Source organism: Neofelis nebulosa, chromosome X, assembly GCF_028018385.1.
Source record: "Neofelis nebulosa isolate mNeoNeb1 chromosome X, mNeoNeb1.pri, whole genome shotgun sequence".
Taxonomy (NCBI): domain Eukaryota; kingdom Metazoa; phylum Chordata; class Mammalia; order Carnivora; family Felidae; genus Neofelis; species Neofelis nebulosa.
In genome coordinates this window covers 2,479,948-2,497,590 of record NC_080800.1, presented here as the reverse complement: position 1 = coordinate 2,497,590, position 17,643 = coordinate 2,479,948, and the positions used below count along the sequence as shown (strand labels likewise).

At 42.7% G+C, this 17,643-nt stretch overlaps 1 long non-coding RNA gene across 5 annotated transcripts in view; it reads left to right on the top strand.

Moving 5' to 3' along the window:
• LOC131503089 (uncharacterized) overlaps positions 1-17,395 on the top strand; it is a 268,387-nt gene extending 250,992 nt beyond the window's left edge. For 3 of the 5 annotated variants that reach the window (XR_009257307.1, XR_009257306.1, XR_009257305.1), the window contains one exon: positions 4,818-5,307. This is a non-coding gene — a long non-coding RNA (uncharacterized LOC131503089). Of the gene's footprint in view, positions 1-3,895; positions 4,314-4,817; positions 5,308-17,056 lie in introns of those variants that run through there. The other 2 variants (XR_009257308.1, XR_009257310.1) reach the window with 2 other exon arrangements.
• The last annotated feature ends 248 nt before the right edge of the window (positions 17,396-17,643 follow it).

Genomic DNA, 17,643 nt, shown 5'->3' with positions numbered 1-17,643 from the left:
TGGCATTTACTGATACATATTTTCTGAGATTGGTTAGGAATACGCTGAGATCCCGTTGCTTTAACAAGTATTTAACGAGTATTTCCCCTTTTCTGTCTTCATGGCTGTAACGGCAAGCTGATCACCCTTTATCTTTTTTGCTCTCTCTCTCTCTTTTTTTTTTTTTTTAGCTGTGTTCATATCAATTTATGCCGGAAGTCTGCCTTTGCCTCCCCCTTTCCAATTAAGAAATGTTTATCACAGGTTAAAGTTGAGGAGGATTTTCCATAGAGACACCCAGGTACTTTGACATCTCAATTCACAAATTTGAAACTTAGCAGGGCGGCTGGGTGGCTCCCTTGGTTAAGCATCCGACTGTTGATTTCTGCTCGGCTGATGATCTCACGGTCTGTGAGTTCGAGCCCCGCGTCGGGCTCTGGGCTGACAGCTCGGAGCCCAGAGCCTGCTTCGGATTCTGGGTCTCCCTCGCTCTCTGCCCCTCCCCTGCTCTCTCTCTCTCTCAAATAATAATAAAAAATGTAAAAAATAATAAATATTTAAATAAATAAATAAACAAAACAAAACAAGTTATATGTGACCCTGGAGCCTGTGTGGGATTCTGTGTCTCCCTCTCTCTCTTCTCCTCCCCTGCTCTATTTCTCTCTTTCCCTCTTTCTAAAAAATAAACATGCTTTAAAAAAATTAAAATGCCTCCTGAGGGATACCAGGCTTGCCCAGTGGGTAGAGCATGTGACTCTTGATTTCAGGGTCATGAGTTTGAGCCCCACTTTGGGTATAGGGATTACTTAAAAACAAAATCTCAAGGAAAAAAATGAAATAAAAATAAAATGCAAAAGAAAGAGAGAAAGAAGGAAAGAAAGAAGAAAAGAGAGAGTGTGAGACAGAGAGAGAAGGAATAGGAAAGAAATGCCTCTGGCTGCAAAAGTCTTTAGTTACTCTGGAGGAACAATGAAAATAGCATGGTAATTATCAATATTTTACTTAATTATTCCTTCCAAAATGTGTTCTACCCTCTCAGGTATTGGACAGGATGGGAAATATAAATATTTTCCAAGTAAAGTACATTTCTTATCAATATTCAACTGAAAGAGTAAATCCTACACCATCATGTATAATGCACAAGCAGCTTTGTTAAATATTTAATAGGCTTGGAGCGCCTGGGTGGCTCAGTCAGTTGAGCATCTGCCTCTTGGTTTCGGCTCAGGCCATGATCTCATGGTTCATGGGGTCGAGCCCCGCGTCAGGCTCTGTGCTGACTGTGCGAAGCCTGCTTGGGATTCTCTCTCTTCTTCTCTCTGCCCCTCCCTGCCCCTCTCCGTGTCAAAATAAATAAATAAACATTGAAAAAAATATTTAATAGACTATCCAAGCAGGAATAATGACTACACTATATATACATATATATATTACATAGGTATTAAACATATACTCTGTATGTATATTATACAAATTATTCTGTATGTACTATACATATTATATATAGTAGTGTATTCATATATAATAGTATAATATAAAATAATTACATAATATATGATATATACTATAACATAATTATTATCTATCACACTATTATACATGTGTATATATTATATATACATATATATGTATGCCTCCTGAGGGATACCAGGCTTGCCCAGTGGGTAGAGCATGTGACTCTTGATTTCAGGGTCATGAGTTTGAGCCCCACTTTGGGTATAGGGATTACTTAAAAACAAAATCTCATATACAATCTCATATACATATATATGTATATATAATATATACATATGTATATACATATGTGTATGCATATACATATATATTATACATATATATGATATATACATATCAGATACATATACTAAGAATTCTTTAAGCACTTGCTAAATGTCAAAATAGTACATAAAGTACTTTATATATACTGTATATATATATACTGTATATACACTACATGTATATCACATATATATAGTAACAATTCTTTAAGTACTTGCTAAATGTAAAGTACTGTACTTCATATACATTGTATATACACTCTATGTATCAGATACACATACTAACAATTGTTTATGAACTTGCTAAGTGTAAAAATAGCACATAAAGTATTGTAACATATAACACTGTATATACTGTATGTATGCTCTGTATATTCACTATACATATATATATATATATCTCAGATGTATACATAAACTAACAATTCTTTCAATCATTTGCTACATCAATGTCAGCCAGCCTCATTCTCCCAGTCTTCCTGTGGCAGTGATGTTTCTACGTCTGGTTTATAGAAAATATGCCATCTTTTAAAATATTCTTGACAGCTATCAGAGCTTTTTAGGAGAACACTTAAAAATCACAGAAATATTTCAGTGGTGTTCTGTCTTCTCTGTTCTCGTTAGTAACTGTGTAGAGAGAGGATCCATATATCCCATGGCAGACTTTAACCCCAAGGTCAGCCCAAGACCCCTGCAGATCTATGGAAAATGTCACGCTTTTAGGAGACCAATTGGGTTCAGAAAAGTTCAGCCATAGCTAAATAGAAACTATATGGCTCACTACAGTTTAAATTAGACACAGAAATGGGGCTGAAGTGTTTTCTGCACATCAGAGCTGTTTAAACCTCGCAAAGTATTTGCAGATCATGGATCTGATGAGGGATTTATGTCCAGAACATATAAAGAACTCTCACATCTCAGTAATAAAAACACATATAACCCCATTAAAAATGGGGGGGGAGGAAAGCCACACAAAAGCCCTAGTATATGCAGAGTACAATCTATGCAAAACCTCTTTTATGTTTCTCTTTGCATCTATTTTTAAATTTAATGCACAAACATGCAAGACCCTTTATTAGAGAAATATTGCATACCGGTGAATATGGTCAAGGTTTGCCTCTCTAGGTGAAATATCAGGGGTTCAAGAATTGTACTGAGAAATAGAATAGTGTCTATTAGTTTCCTGGGGTGCCATGACTCAATACGATGGAGTACAAGCTTAAACAACCCACATTGGTTTCCCACTGTTTGGGAGCCTGGGAGTGTGAGACTCAGGAGGGGCGGAGGCTGGCTCTTCGTGAGGCCTCTCTCATTGGCGTGTAGAGGTCGTCTTGTCCCTGTGTCCTCACGTGGTCATCCCTGTGTGCGTGTCTGTGTCCTGATCTCCTCTTCTTATAAGGACCCCAGTCTTACGGGATCAGGGGCCATCCTGATGACCTCATTTTACCTTAATCCCCTTTTAAAATGACCCCACCTCCAAATATAGACACATCCTGAGGTCTCAGAGGTTAGGACTGTCACACATGAATTTGGGGCAAGACTTGCCTCCATCCGCAATGTTCGAGTAGTCATATTCTGTCACTGGAGCTCCCGTCGGCACAAATTTTTAGAAATAAGAGATTGAGAGGCAGACGTGAACACATACACTAAATATAACAAGTCTCCCGTTCAAGAAGACTACTCCATGTTTCTAAGAAAGGCTTCCTTGTAACTACAAACATCAGGCGTTCGTAATGTATCTCCATAAATCCTTCTTTCCCATCCTTCCGTGCCGACTCCTAGACTCTGGTTACATTCCCAACGACGTGGCGAATCAGGGTGTCTGAGACTTATGTCAGAGAACGCACAATCGACATCATGTCAGTGCTCCCCATCCGTGCCGTGTAAATGCCGTCCTTGCACCGGCTCCGTAGGAAGAGGACCCTACAGGCATCCACACGCGCCCGTTCTCTACGGGGACGGTGTCCGGCTGGTGGTATTTGCTCCTGAGGCTCTGCAGGGAAACCCACCAGCATGTCTCCTCTGTGCCCAGACCAACAATCCCGTCCTTGAGTGGCATCCCCGGGAAAGCTGGTCTGTCCCCTAAGGGCCCGCTGCTTGTCACGACAGGTGTGTTGCTGCAATTTCACGTTTCGTTACAGGCTTTTCTGCTGCAGATCTGAGCTCATCACCCACAGCCCCTACCTGTGGCTCACCCTGTGGACCCGCCTTCCCCTGTGTGCCATGTGGCTGCGATTTCAACTCTGACGGTCGGGGAATCCGTGCCTTCCACGTGCCTCCACTTAGAGCCACCTGACAGACATTTAAGTGGCTCAGACGAAGGACACTGAAAAAACATAGCGAGACGAGGCTGTCTCGGGCGTTCAAAGGTGTTCGGGATGTGTGTTTTCCAAAAAAGGTCACTTGACAGATTAGGGGGAAAATGCAGTATTTAAGACAGAAAACTTGCCATTTCAGTGACTGCTGCACCTTGAAAAACAAACAGAGCGACAAAGCTGGCCTCAAGTTCCCAACTTGTTACAGAAGAATGATAATAATAGCATAAAACGGAGAACTGAGGTATTTCAAATTAATTTAGATATTATTTAAGAATATATACATACGTACATTTAGGAATGTGGATGTATATACATATGTTATATATTCTATTATATAAATATTTATATAACCTATTATATAGAGTTATATAGATTTATAGATTATATAAGTTATAAATTATATATAAAAAGATTTATAGATTATATAAATATATTTTTATATCTGTATTTACATAAATATGTACTTATATGAGATATATTGTACTACATGCTTATACATAATATATTATTATACTATATAGCTATACATAGCACATATTTTTATATATATATATATATATAGTTCTCATTGCTTCTGAAATATATATGTATTTTTTAATAAAATGAGAACTTAACTCTTTAAGGAAAAACAATGCAAAATATAGCGCATTAAACTAAATATCTGAGGTCGAAATTCCCCTTTTATGAAATCATGCACTTAATATAAAGAGTACTTTTTAAAAAATGCTTATTTATTTTTGATCAGCACACAGCCCTCTTCGGATCCTACGTTCGCCTCTCTCTCTGCGGCCGCGGGGCTCGAACTCAAGAACCGCGAGATCATGACCTGACTCACAGATGCTTAACGGAGCGAGCCACCCAGGCACCCCAAGGAGGGCTTTCAACTACACCATAGTAATAAGGTCAATATTGGGGAAAACAAAGAAAACCAGAGTGTATTCCCTATATTTTAGTTTGCTTTCACAAACCTTATTCTGGGGCCAAAAGGCCAAAGAACCTGACACTCATGATTGCATCTGGCACAATTTTCTGTAAAGTTCTGGAATGTTCCTCCTCTGCTCTCTCAAGGGCGAAAACACAGATTTTACAACGCTGCTGACTTTCGAAGGAACACGAAAGCCAAGACTTGGCTTCTCTTGCCATTCCCTGGAGGTGACGATAGGGAGGAATCCATAAACTTCTCCAACAGTAACATAAACGAGCGAGGCCAAGTAAATGAACCCATCAGAAGGATGCTCCAGGGGCGCCTGGGTGGCGCAGTCGGTTAAGCGTCCGACTTCAGCCAGGTCACGATCTCTCAGTCCGTGGGTTCGAGCCCCGCGTCAGGCTCTCAGCTGATGGCTCAGAGCCTGGAGCCTGTTTCCGATTCTCTGTCTCCCTCTCTCTCTGCCCCTCCCCCGTTCATGCTCTGTCTCTCTCTCTCCCAAAAATAAAATAAAAAACGTTGGAAAAAAAAAAATTAAAAAAAAAAAAAGAAGGATGCTCCAGGGTTACACAGTGCACATTCTGGAAAACTCTGGGCCAGGAAAGTTACCATCATCCTCAGACACAGGTCTGAAAGATGCCAGGTCTATGCTATAGCCGTGTGGCTCGAAAATCAGTGCAGGTACCTTCCCAAAGCAATGTACTTACCTTCTAACTCTCCCTCTCTGGCCCATGGCATCACTTTCAACCAGGAAACAGGACAGCCCGTTCCCACATCCCTTTACAACAGTGTTATGGACTAAATTATGGTCTCCTGGTGGGGGAAAGAAGATACTTTAAAGACGTATTTTTAGGGGCGCCTGGGGGGATCAGTCGGTTTAGCGTCCAACTTCAGCTCAAGTCACGATCTCGGGGTCCGTGGGTTCGGGGCCTGTGTCGGGCTCTGTGCTGATGGCTCAGAGCCCGGAGCCTGCTCTGGATTCTGTGTCTCCCCCTCTCTCTGCTCCTCCCTTGGTCGTATTCTGCCTCCCTCTGTCTCATAAATAAATAAACAAATAAATAAATGACCTATTTTTAAAGATGTATTTTTTGCCCTTTATTCTGTAAATGGATTGAGTCATATTCATATATTTTCTGATGATCAACCATTCTTGAATTCCTAGGATAGCCACAATTTGGTTATGATGGACAATTAAAAAAATAGCTACACCTCCAAAATGAACACCATGATTTTATCCAGCAACAGCACTCCTGCGAATGGACTCTGAGAAAACCAGTGGACCAGATTTAGAGTCCCCACGTACACATGCACTTGTTTTCGCCTTATTTTTAGCAAGATTTAAATAAAAGCAAAGAAGGGAAAGAAAGCCAGTTAAATGTGCCACAACAGGGAATAATTAACCAAATCATAGTGCAATCATCCAAGGAAATAAATAACATGAATTTAAATTTAAATGGATGCGTCATGCATTCTGTATGCCCTCCACTATAGAATTCACTCCAGATAGTAATTTGGGATGATATTTGCCTTTGCATATATAGTGTTTACATTCGTGAATAATTAAAAGTGTTATTAAAAATAGTGGAAATGAATTTTAATGTATTTTAAAAACTCCCTTTCCCTTCTTCCCAGCCTTTAAAGATAATACGTACATAAATAATAAACGTGCTATTTGGAGCATTACTCCAATCGATGCAGACATAGAAGAAGGAACATCTAGTACCCATTAAAAAGATGCAAATACAGGGGCACCTGGGTGGCTCAGTCGGTTAAGCATCCGACTTCAGCTCAGGTCATGATGTAGCAGTTCATGGGTTCAAGCCCTGCACTGGGCTCTGTGCTGACAGCTTGGAGCCTGAACCCTGCTTTGGATTCGGTGTCTCCCTCTCTCTCTGCCCCTCGCCTGCTCATGATCCGTCGCTTGGTCGAAAATAAGTAAACATTAAAAAATATAAAAAAATTTTGAAAGATGCAAATATAACAAAATGTCAACAGCAGGCAAAGAACAGAAAGAAGGAAGGAAGGAAGGAAGAAAAATGAGAGGTTGTCATTCCCAGGTCGCCCCATATCTTTTGCCTTACAATTCTTGTGCATTGTATCTATTCAGCCACATCAATGTTCTGCCTGAGCGCAAACGTCCAAAGCTGATAATTTGTTTGACCTTTGTTTAAAAATAAATTGTTTGCCTATCACAAGATAACAGGGATATGCAGGAAAATAATGAGCCAGACCGTCATCTTGCCAAGGTAGAAAGAAATTGGATGACCAGTGAGCCTTGAGAGATCGGGATGCTTTTCCCGTGACATTCTTTTAGCTCATAACAAACTATTTAATGCTGTCTGCTCTCTGGGAAGAAAAAAAAAAAGATTTCAGTGCTTGTAAGACTTCAGTATCGCCTGAAATCTGGTTCACTGACTTTCTTAACTCCCTCACGTCCAGCATATGCCAAATCCACCAGAAACGTTGGGTTTCTTACGAAACTGAAATGCAGCCAGGATTGGGTTTTAAGGCAGCACCCCGTCTTAAATACAGCATTTGATGTCTTTGTCTCCTGAAACCCTACAAAGAACTCTGCCCAAGCGTACTTCTGACTACTTTCTTCTTTTTTTAAAATTTTTTTAATGTTCATTTATTCTTGAGAAAGAGAGAGAGACAGAGACTGAGCAGGGGAGGGGTAGAGAGAGGGAAACACAGAACCCGAAGCAGGATCCAGGCTCTGAGCTGTCAGCATACCTTTGTAACAGCCTACAAGGCCGGTTCACACTTGGGGAAGGCTGTGCGATGCAGGCCCATTCCTGAGACACCCCTAGTGATTTCCACCTCCACGTCCGGCCCCTCACCTCTTCAGCACCCACACGGGGACATCTCCGCCTGCACAGTCACCTTCCACCTAACCCTCAGTGTCCATCCACCCCTTAACACATCCACACTCCAGCCCTGCCCTCCATGGATGTCCGTACTCCATCCATCCCCTTAACACATGTCCACATTCCAGCCATGCCCTCCTTGGATGTCCATACTCCATCAATCCCCTTAACACACATCTACGTTCCAGCCCTCCCCTACATGGATGTCCATACTCCATCCATCTCCTTAACACACATCTACACTCGAGTCCTGCCCTCCATGGATGTCCATACTCCATCCATCGCCTTACACGTCCACACTCCAGTCCTGTCCTCCATGGGTGCCCATCCTCCATCAATTCCCTACAGCAGCCACATGATCACCAGTGAGAACAGTAATGTGGTTGAGTGTGTGGTTCATTGAACAAGACACCGGCCACGGAAGTCGATGTAGACAATGTCTTTGAAGCAGAGATTTCCAGGGTCCCAGGTACCCAGAATGGGATGTAAAATGAAGTGCAGGTCTTTGATCTTTTGGCGTCCTTGGAGGGAGAAATCGGGACGGCGGATGATCAGAACTGGGTCCTGGGAAGTAGGTAGGACCCAGGACAGAAGACTCTAGCCTCCGTGCTCATGGGGTTATTTTCCAGGTTTACCAGATAGCCCATCTGGCACACAGCACCCCATCTCTGGTTTTCTATCCTGGCACTCAGCGGAGTGAGAAGTGCCCGCGACTGGGGACCACTTGCAAATACCCCAGAAGGAACGATCTACTTCTAATCTGCCTGCTGCCCCATGACTGCAGGGTGGACTTGTCTTCGGCAGGTGGGGTAGGTGCGGACAGACTGCCTGAGCTGTAGGTATTCTACCCACCCCCAGGGAGGGCACCACCCTCATTTGTGAATGCCAGGTGCACCCTGGTGGTCAGCCTTGCCAGACTCCCTTGGGCTTGGAGAGCAGAGAATTGCAGCTAGCTCATGGCCTGGCCGGTGGGCTGAGGAAATCCCCCCTCGAATGTCATCCTTGGGTGGGCCGCCCCCTCGCCCTGGGGTCCCCATGCTCTAGGTCACCTTCATGATCAGCCCAAGCTGCCGTGCTTACTCCTGGAGAGATTAGCTTGGATTTCTGCGTGAGTCGCTGAGGCGGGCACTTAGAACGTGTTCAGATTTCTCTAAATCTGTTCTAAACCACTGGCTGCTTTCGGAAAGGCTCTTTTCTGCTTTGAGTATTTCCCCTTATCTTCTCTGCGAACAGTAGGGTCCACCTGGGTTGTCACTCTGTTTTCATTTCTGCAGCCGTCCCTGTGTTCCTGTTTCCATTGTGTGCGTTTTTAGAAAAGACAGTGTTTACTTGACTTCCCTCCTTGCCGCTCTCATAAACAAACTCTGGCATTTGGGGTCTGTTGAGAGTGAAGAAGCCCTTATCTCTGCTCCCTTACAAAAAGCTTTGGGACGCTTCGCTTCGTGTGCGGAAGGCTGGTTTTGTTTATCTCTTCCGAGGCACAACTGAGGTCTCCGTAAACGTTGCTTTCTGTTGCCCCTCACCCTTAATTCCTGCCCTGCTGGTGAGTGGTCAAGTTCCCGCGGGGAGGGATCATGTCAAACCATTTCTCTTTCAACACTGCCACGGCCCACAGAACTATGTGTGCAATTCTCCGCTGCTTTTCCCACTAACACACGCCTGTGCCCCAACCAGTGCGGCTCCCTGCGGAAGCCCGGATATTCAAGCCCTCTACTAGCCCTCTGTAGATTCACCCCTATCCCCCTTGTTTCCTGCGCATTCCCTCCCTCTTACCTCTTTTACTATTATTATTCTTTGACACATTTCTCCGACCACCTTTCCTGCACAATGTGCATGTAGATCCTCCTCGCATTATGACGCCTTTCGTGAAATCAGTAGAAATGTGTGTTCATTTACCTTAGATTCTCCCTTCCTTCTGGCACTACAGGAGGAGTGCCTTAAGCCAATTGCCTTCATTTATACATGTTTATGAATCCAATAACAACAGAGTTATGCTTTTTTTAAAAAATTTTTTAATGCTTTATTTATTTTTGAAGCAGAAAGTGACAGAGCATGAGCAGGGGAGGGGCAGAGAGAGAGGGAGACACAGAATGCGAAGCAGGCTCCAGGCTCTGAGCGGTCAGCACAGAGCCCGACGCGGTGCCTGAACTCACAGACTGAGAGATCATGACCTGAGCCGAAGTCGGATGCCCAACTGACTGAGCCACCCAGGTGCCCCCAGAGTCATACTTTAATAAGAACTATTGCACGGGGCCCCTGGGTGGCTCTGTCAGTTAACTGTCCCAGTTTTGATTTCAGCTCAGGTCATGGTCTCACGGTTTGTGAACTCAAGCCTCAAGTCAGGCTCTGCACAGTGTGGGGCCTTCTTGGGATTCTCTCCCTCCCTCTCTCTCTCTCTGCCCCATCCTCTACTCGCAGTTTCTCACTCTCAAAACAAAATTTAAAAACATTAAAAAAAAAAAAAAAGAACTATTAGACAAGCCACTAGAGATTTATATGTCCTTGTTCTGCTTGGCCCCAAGATTAATTTTAAAAATTAATTTAGTTTTAAATGGTGCTCACATGGTAGTATCTTTCTAAATATCCAAGAAGGTAGACAACCAAGTCATAAGATTGCACAGAAAGGATCAAGCCAGAGGAAATGGTTAACCACACCTTAAGGCAATTCCTACCAAATTATTTTTGAACCCAGAAAGAAGCCTTGCCTCAGCTCCCCAAGGTTAAACAAACACCCAAGACCCAACGGTCAACTCAACAGTCAACCCAATATCTAATGGTCCTTCATGCTTCTATTCATGTTGGTCACTTCCACCCCTAAGTGCCAACTTCACATTCATCTCCTAAATGGGCTAAGTGGTGAGCTTATCCTACCGACACCCCGTGCCAAGTTGCAGGGGAAATGGAAACAGAGGTATTAATACAAGTAGTAGATCCTTCCTTGTGGCCAACTCGGTCTCTCAGCAAGTGGACCCCAGTGATCCTCCTTGAAATTCTCACTGGCGAGCTTACTTTCCTCCTTGAGGACAGCCCCCCACACCACTTTAAGTACCTGAAAGCCACCAACAGGCCACAAGTCTATGGCTATCTGCTTCTGGAGTCATCAGTAAACCAGCAGAGCATCTGCTGTGGATCAAATGGTCATGGGGACTCCTCGTGAGACCGCTAGGTGTAGATTTTGGAAGGATAGGCAGTGCAGCAGAATGAGGAACACACACAGTTCCTTCACATTTAGGTCCTGCGTCCACCCTCAGAAACTGTGGACGCTCAGTCCCAATTACTCTCCTTCCGCAAAATGACCCACAGCAACTTCATGATTGTGCGGACAGGCAGTTCTTGATGGGGGCCTGGGTCGCATGGTCATTAAGCTCCACGTGAGCCTCTCTTTCTGTCTTCTGGGGCTCAAAAAGCCATCCTGAAGCTGGTTTGCACTGGGACGCTTCGTTCACAACCTTGAGTCTTTCACTCTTGTCCCCCTGTAGACACTCCTAGTGGGTTCTGATTCGGCAAACTCTACTGGTGCTATCGGGTCATCAATGCCAAGTAACATGGCTTCTCACGCTGCCTCCTCGACCTGCTAAAAATTCCTTTCCTTAATGCGAGTCTCTGCCAAAGCAGTGAAGTGCTTCAGATAACTCACTGGATGCAGTAGGAACGTTATACTCAAGTGAAATGCATGTTATCTCAAAAACCCAAAGTGGGGGTGCAAATGGGGCACCTCTTCTCTCAACTGAGATCAAATGCCCTGGCAAGTCTCAGCCAGCAGATCGTACAAAAACGTTACCTGAGCAGCCAATCCCTTAATTTTGTGTGTGTGATATTCATTTGCTGCCCTTGGTTAACATTTCTCTCCAAGGCTCTCAAGGCAATTGCTTCTTCTTGCTTTACAGGCCCTATCACCATGATTGAATCAAAACTGTGTGCGAGGAATATGTCTGTCTCCTAAGATAGGACAGGGATCAAATATCTTTCCAATAATAGCTTTCGGGGGCAAGTCTGTGCAATACATGGCATATCCTACTAGGTCCTCCTTCTTGAACTGTCCGCCTCCAACACTCGAGCTGTGATGATTAGGAAAGTGACACAAAAGAATTTCCTGTATCCATAGATGCTTCCCAGATTTCAGGGTCGACATAAGCCACTTGTGGAACAGCAAAGAAATTAGCAACACCGTATGAGCAAGCTCACCGTGATCCAGGAAATCTCCACACAACCTGCCAGTCCTCAGCCAAGCCCAAGAGGCTCATTGAATTGGCATTGGTTTAGTTCGCTACAGCTGCCATAACACAATATCACACACAGCGTAGCTTAAACAACAGCAATTGGTTTTTTGCAGTGGTGGAGGCTGGGAGTCTGAGATTCAGGCGGGGCCAAGGCTGGTTCCTCCTGAGGCCTCTTTCCTTGGCATGTAGACCCCGTCTTTTCCCTGTGTCCTACAAGGTCATCCCTCTGTGCATGTCTGTGTCCTAATTTCTTCTTATAAGGACCTCACTCCTATGGGATCAGGGCCCACCTGTATAACATCATTTTACCATAATCACCTCTTCAGAGACCCGTCTCCCAATTCATTTCCATCCAGACGTCCTGTGGGTTAGGGCTTCAACATGTTCGTTTTGAGTAGACAAAATTCAGCTCATAACAAGTATACATTAAGAACCACTATCCCTACATATTGCAAGACTGTAAAGAGAGCACGAATCTCCATCATTTTCTAGGGACCTCTTGTTGGTTGGGTTTACCATTTTGGTAAGAAGGAGAAACCTGACAGGTCCTGCCATTATCATCCAGACTTGAAGGTAAAAAGCCAATGTTCAGGTCCCTGCCAGTTATCAAGCATATCAAGTCCAAATATACATTCAGAAACAGGGGAAATAGTGACACACTGGCTTGGATCTACTTTGCTCAAGGTGAGGTGGATTTGTAGCACAACTCCATTCAATGGAACCCCCTTCTCCGAAAAGTCCCCATTCTCAGTTACAAGAGAATCATTCTGAGCCAAGGAGGATATGTGCGAAGTCAGAGCCAGTGGCCCATGAATCTTGAAAAGTGTGATGTTTTTAGGTCTTCATGTAAAGTTGCTTTTGTAAATGCTTTTGACTCCCTTTGGGAACCCTTACATGTTCTCACAGGGCCCTTCTTGGACGACTCCCAGTCTGGAAATAACGTAGGTCTGGGTACAGTTGAGGCAGCATGTGCCAGAAGAGAACTACCCACTCGTCGTAATTATTTCTTCCCCCAACATTGGACCCTAACATGTGCAGCATCTCTATTCGGTCCCCAGGGATGTCGTGATAGATCAGCATCATCAAAGATCTCTGTGAGTGAAACCTACTGGCTCCCACACTGGTCCTCGATGTCTATTCCTCAAAATCCCACGGACAGGGCAGCTTAAGCAAGAGATATTCCTTTCTCCCAGTCTTGGAGGCTGGAGTTGGAGATCTTGGCATGGGCAGAGCTGGCTTCTCTCCGCTTGACATGGAGTCTGGGCCACCCTCCCGCTGTTGTGTCACATGGCCTTTCCTTGCACACCAATCCTATTGAATTAGAACCCTACAGTCATGACCTCACTGAGCTTTAATTACCTCATCAAAGCCCTATCTCCAAATCTAGTCACATTGGGAAGTGAGGGCTTCAAGATATAAATTTGGGGAGAACACAGTCCATAGCGCTTTGCATACACATAACAGCACTTTTGACAAGGGCTAGGTTCGCTTATCAATATTCTTCTTGGTGGTCTTATAAAGGGAGAGAATGTTGCACCCCCATAGAGAGCACAGACAGCTCACACATGCCTAGAGTCTTCACATCTTCATACACCCCCTTTCACATCACACCAGCGACTTTCCAACATCTCACCTTACATAGTATTCAGTCAACACACCAAATAATTCAAGGCACTCCCAGGTGCTCTTGTAGATGCAGCCATAGAAATAAAATTAAACTAATTTAAAAAAAAAAATTTTTTTTAACGTTTATTTATTTTTGAGACAGAGAGAGAGCATGAATGGGGGAGGGTCAGAGAGAGAGGGAGACACAGAATCGGAAGCAGGCTCCAGGCTCTGAGCCATCAGCACAGAGCCCGACGCGGGGCTCCAACTCACAGACCGCAAGATCGTGACCTGAGCCGAAGTCGGACGCTTAACCGACCAAGCCACCCAGGTGCCCCAAAATTAAACTAACTTTTAATAATTTTCCTCTCTCTTTGACTAGTACATTCACAATCTCTCTCCATTTCCACACATATTCCCAGCAGATTTTGTGATTGAAAAAAACAGCAAAATATTGTCTTCATTTGAGTGCATTCTTCTCTTCTCCCTGGATTCATTTAATACAAATGACCCCAGGGCCAGCTGGGATCTGACTTTCGGGATAGTCCTGGAGACCACGGGAAAGGAAAGGGGTGGGGCATATAGAGAGAGATGACAGTCCCTTCGAAGGTAACGTCTCAGGTGAGGTGATGTGTCAGGTGAGGTAACAGCTCATGTACGATAATACGTCAGGTGAGGTAATATCTCAGGTAAGATGATACGTCAGGTGAGATGATATGTCAGGTGTGGTGACATCTCAGGTGACAATGTTACGAGGTGTTCCAGCAACGCGGGTGCAGCCTCATTCACCTACCCTGAGTATTTATGAGTGAGGGAATATCCTGAAATATTCCCATTACAGAACCTGGAGTCTCACCTCCTCTCCATCAACCTGACTAGACACGGAGGAAAGGTGCACGTCAAGCTTTGTTGAAACCACAGTATCACATACCTCATCAATTTCACATCTAGCAAGCGTGGGTCCATAAAAAAAAAAAAAATTACAGCTTATTTTTAAGGTAAATAGGACAATCTTTTCTTTCCTGGTGACACCCTGAGCTGAGAAATAACATTTCGAATCAGAGATTTTCTTTCTTTAAGGATCCATACATAGCACGGTAAGAAATATCTACCACACCTAGGTTCTTACCGTCGGTGAGCCAATTAAACTGGCTTGTTGCGGTCGTATGTGGATTGCCAAACCACTGCCTTCACTGAGCCCTGCGCTGCGATTACTAATTGAAGTGCCTTCTACCATCGCATTCGAGGATCACTTCAAAGAAAAATAACCGACCAGAAATTCCCTTGCCTTGATGGTCTATTACCGCACCCACTTCAGTAACCTGTTGTTGAGTGCGTGGCATTGACGATGGAACTCACTGAATGTACTCTACGTGAAAAAGATTTTGTAGTTTAAATTTGTGGGGTTTTTTGAGAGAGAGACAAGAGCCCAATTTCAAGCCATCCTTTGAAGTAAACATGGCCCTGACCAGTGGGACGACCCCCTTGCCGGCCTCAGAACCCCAGAACCACAACACTACGATGGATTCCCAGAGCATAGTGAGGTATCTGATCTACCTCACACATGTAGAGGGATGCGGGTTCCTCAAAGGAGAAAAACGGGGACCTGGCTGGGGACCCACATGCGTTCGTGGGTGTCTGTCAGAACTAATACTTTAGTTACCAACCTGCAGAATTCTTGGAGGAAAATCAAGCACAGAACTTCAAAAGATACTGGAAAATGCAGCAGAAATTTGGGGTTTGTGTCTGCTCTAGCCAAGGTTTATTTACTTCACGTTTATGCCTACAGAAAGTCGGGTTGAGAAAATATAATTAGATGTGGATATAATTATACATGGAGTTACATGTAATTACATCTACCATATTACAATCACATGTCTTATATATATAGTATCTATGTACGTGCATCTGTGCATAAATGTTGAATTAAATTAAGATAAGACTAGTGAGTTCATAGACAACTGTAGGCATGTGCATGCATATGCATGGACAAGCATATACATATATGTATAAACACCCATGTGTATATGTAAAAGGTGTATATACATATATATATGTATATGCACACACAGGTATATGCATGTATATAGGCCTATGTATTAATGGATATACACATACACATGTGCACACACATATCCATGTATATGCATGTATATATGCATGTGTGTGTGCAAATACATGCACATATCTATATGCATGTACACATCCATGTATATGCATGATTGTATATGCATGTATATATACATATATACATGTATATATACATATATACATATACATATGTATACATATGTATGTATACATATATATGTATATATGTATATGTATACATATACATATACATATATACATATATATACATATATACATGCATATACAATCATGCATATACATGGATGTGTACATGCATATAGATATGTGCGTGTATTTGCACACACACATCCATGAATATGCATATATATACATATATATTCATGGATATGCATGTACCTATACATATGGATATGCACACATACATACATGTGTATGCATGTATATATGTATATATTCATGTACTTGCATATACATATACATATGTATGTGTGTGTGTGTATATATATATATATATATATATATATATATGTTTTCATGGATATGCACCATAATAATATATACATAATACACACACAAATAATACATGTTATCATGTTCAAGAACTGCATCCGTGTGTGTGTGTGTGTGTATTTTTTTTTCATGGATATGCACCATAATAATATATATATAATACACACACAAATAATACATGTTATCATGTTCAAGAACTGCCATTGGGAAGTGACCAAGAAATCAGTGTTCAGAATTTATGAATAAACCTTTGACTTGAAAATTTTTAACTCGGTGATTACTCAGTGCTCCTTGGCATCGTGTCAAGGGCTTGCGTTTAGAGCAATTTCCCATTTATGGCACTTATTCATGAAAGCAGACATGCACCAATGAGTTTCTAGAAATGGACTCTATTCAATCTACTCTCAAAAATATGCATTAATAAATAATTTTTTGATTAATAATCGGGACGTCCCTGCAAGAGTAACTTCGGTTACTAGGATCAAGGAAATCCTTGATCTACTCAACCTTAAGTGAATAATAAGAGTGCCGATCGCTTCTGAATTTTTGCTGTTTTCGTTGCTTATGTTCCTAGCCTCCCCTTAATAACATAAATCTTGGTTGGGAGGCGTTTTCTAGGACCCCTGTGTGTAACACAGCACATGCCGCATTACAGTTTAACCTGTTCCACCGACACTGTGTGAAAGCATTTTGTAGCGAGATCTGTGAAATGGAAGACGTATAACATTAGCAGTGCTTCTGATGAAACGCTTTTAGTTTGAAGGATGGACTAATTCACTCAAATCGCATAAAAGCCAACGCGATTCGTAAAGTTCTCGGAGTGCAAACTTCAACGTCGCTATCTTACACCCAGTCTGACAGCAAGGTTTAAAAACCAGGAGGACTTGATGAATTCCAGTCGGGTTCTTTGTTAATGGACTACATCTAACGCAGCAGGTCCCGAGAGCTCGAGATCACTTTATATTCTGTTCAGCAGAAAGAAAAGAACATTCTGTATTCAGCATTACTCTTCCTGCAAATGTAATTGTGCCTCCAACATGTAAGTGAGGTTTCGGGCTTGTAAAATGTGGCGTGCATTAAAACTAGCATTTAGTGGAACTGGGTATGGTGTAGTTTCAATAAAAATACATGAATTTGTCTCAATTATCCTCCTCTCCTTCCCTTTTTTTGGCAGGCTATCTAGTTTTGTGTTTGGCTAAAGTCAAACACCATATTATGCAAAAATATAAAAACAGTAAAGGATTTACTTGTATAAATTTATAGATGTAATAGATGCCTTTTTGCAGGTAATTATCTTCTTTGTTAAAAGTTTATGTATTTTAAGAGAGAGAGTGTGGGGGCCTGCAGGGG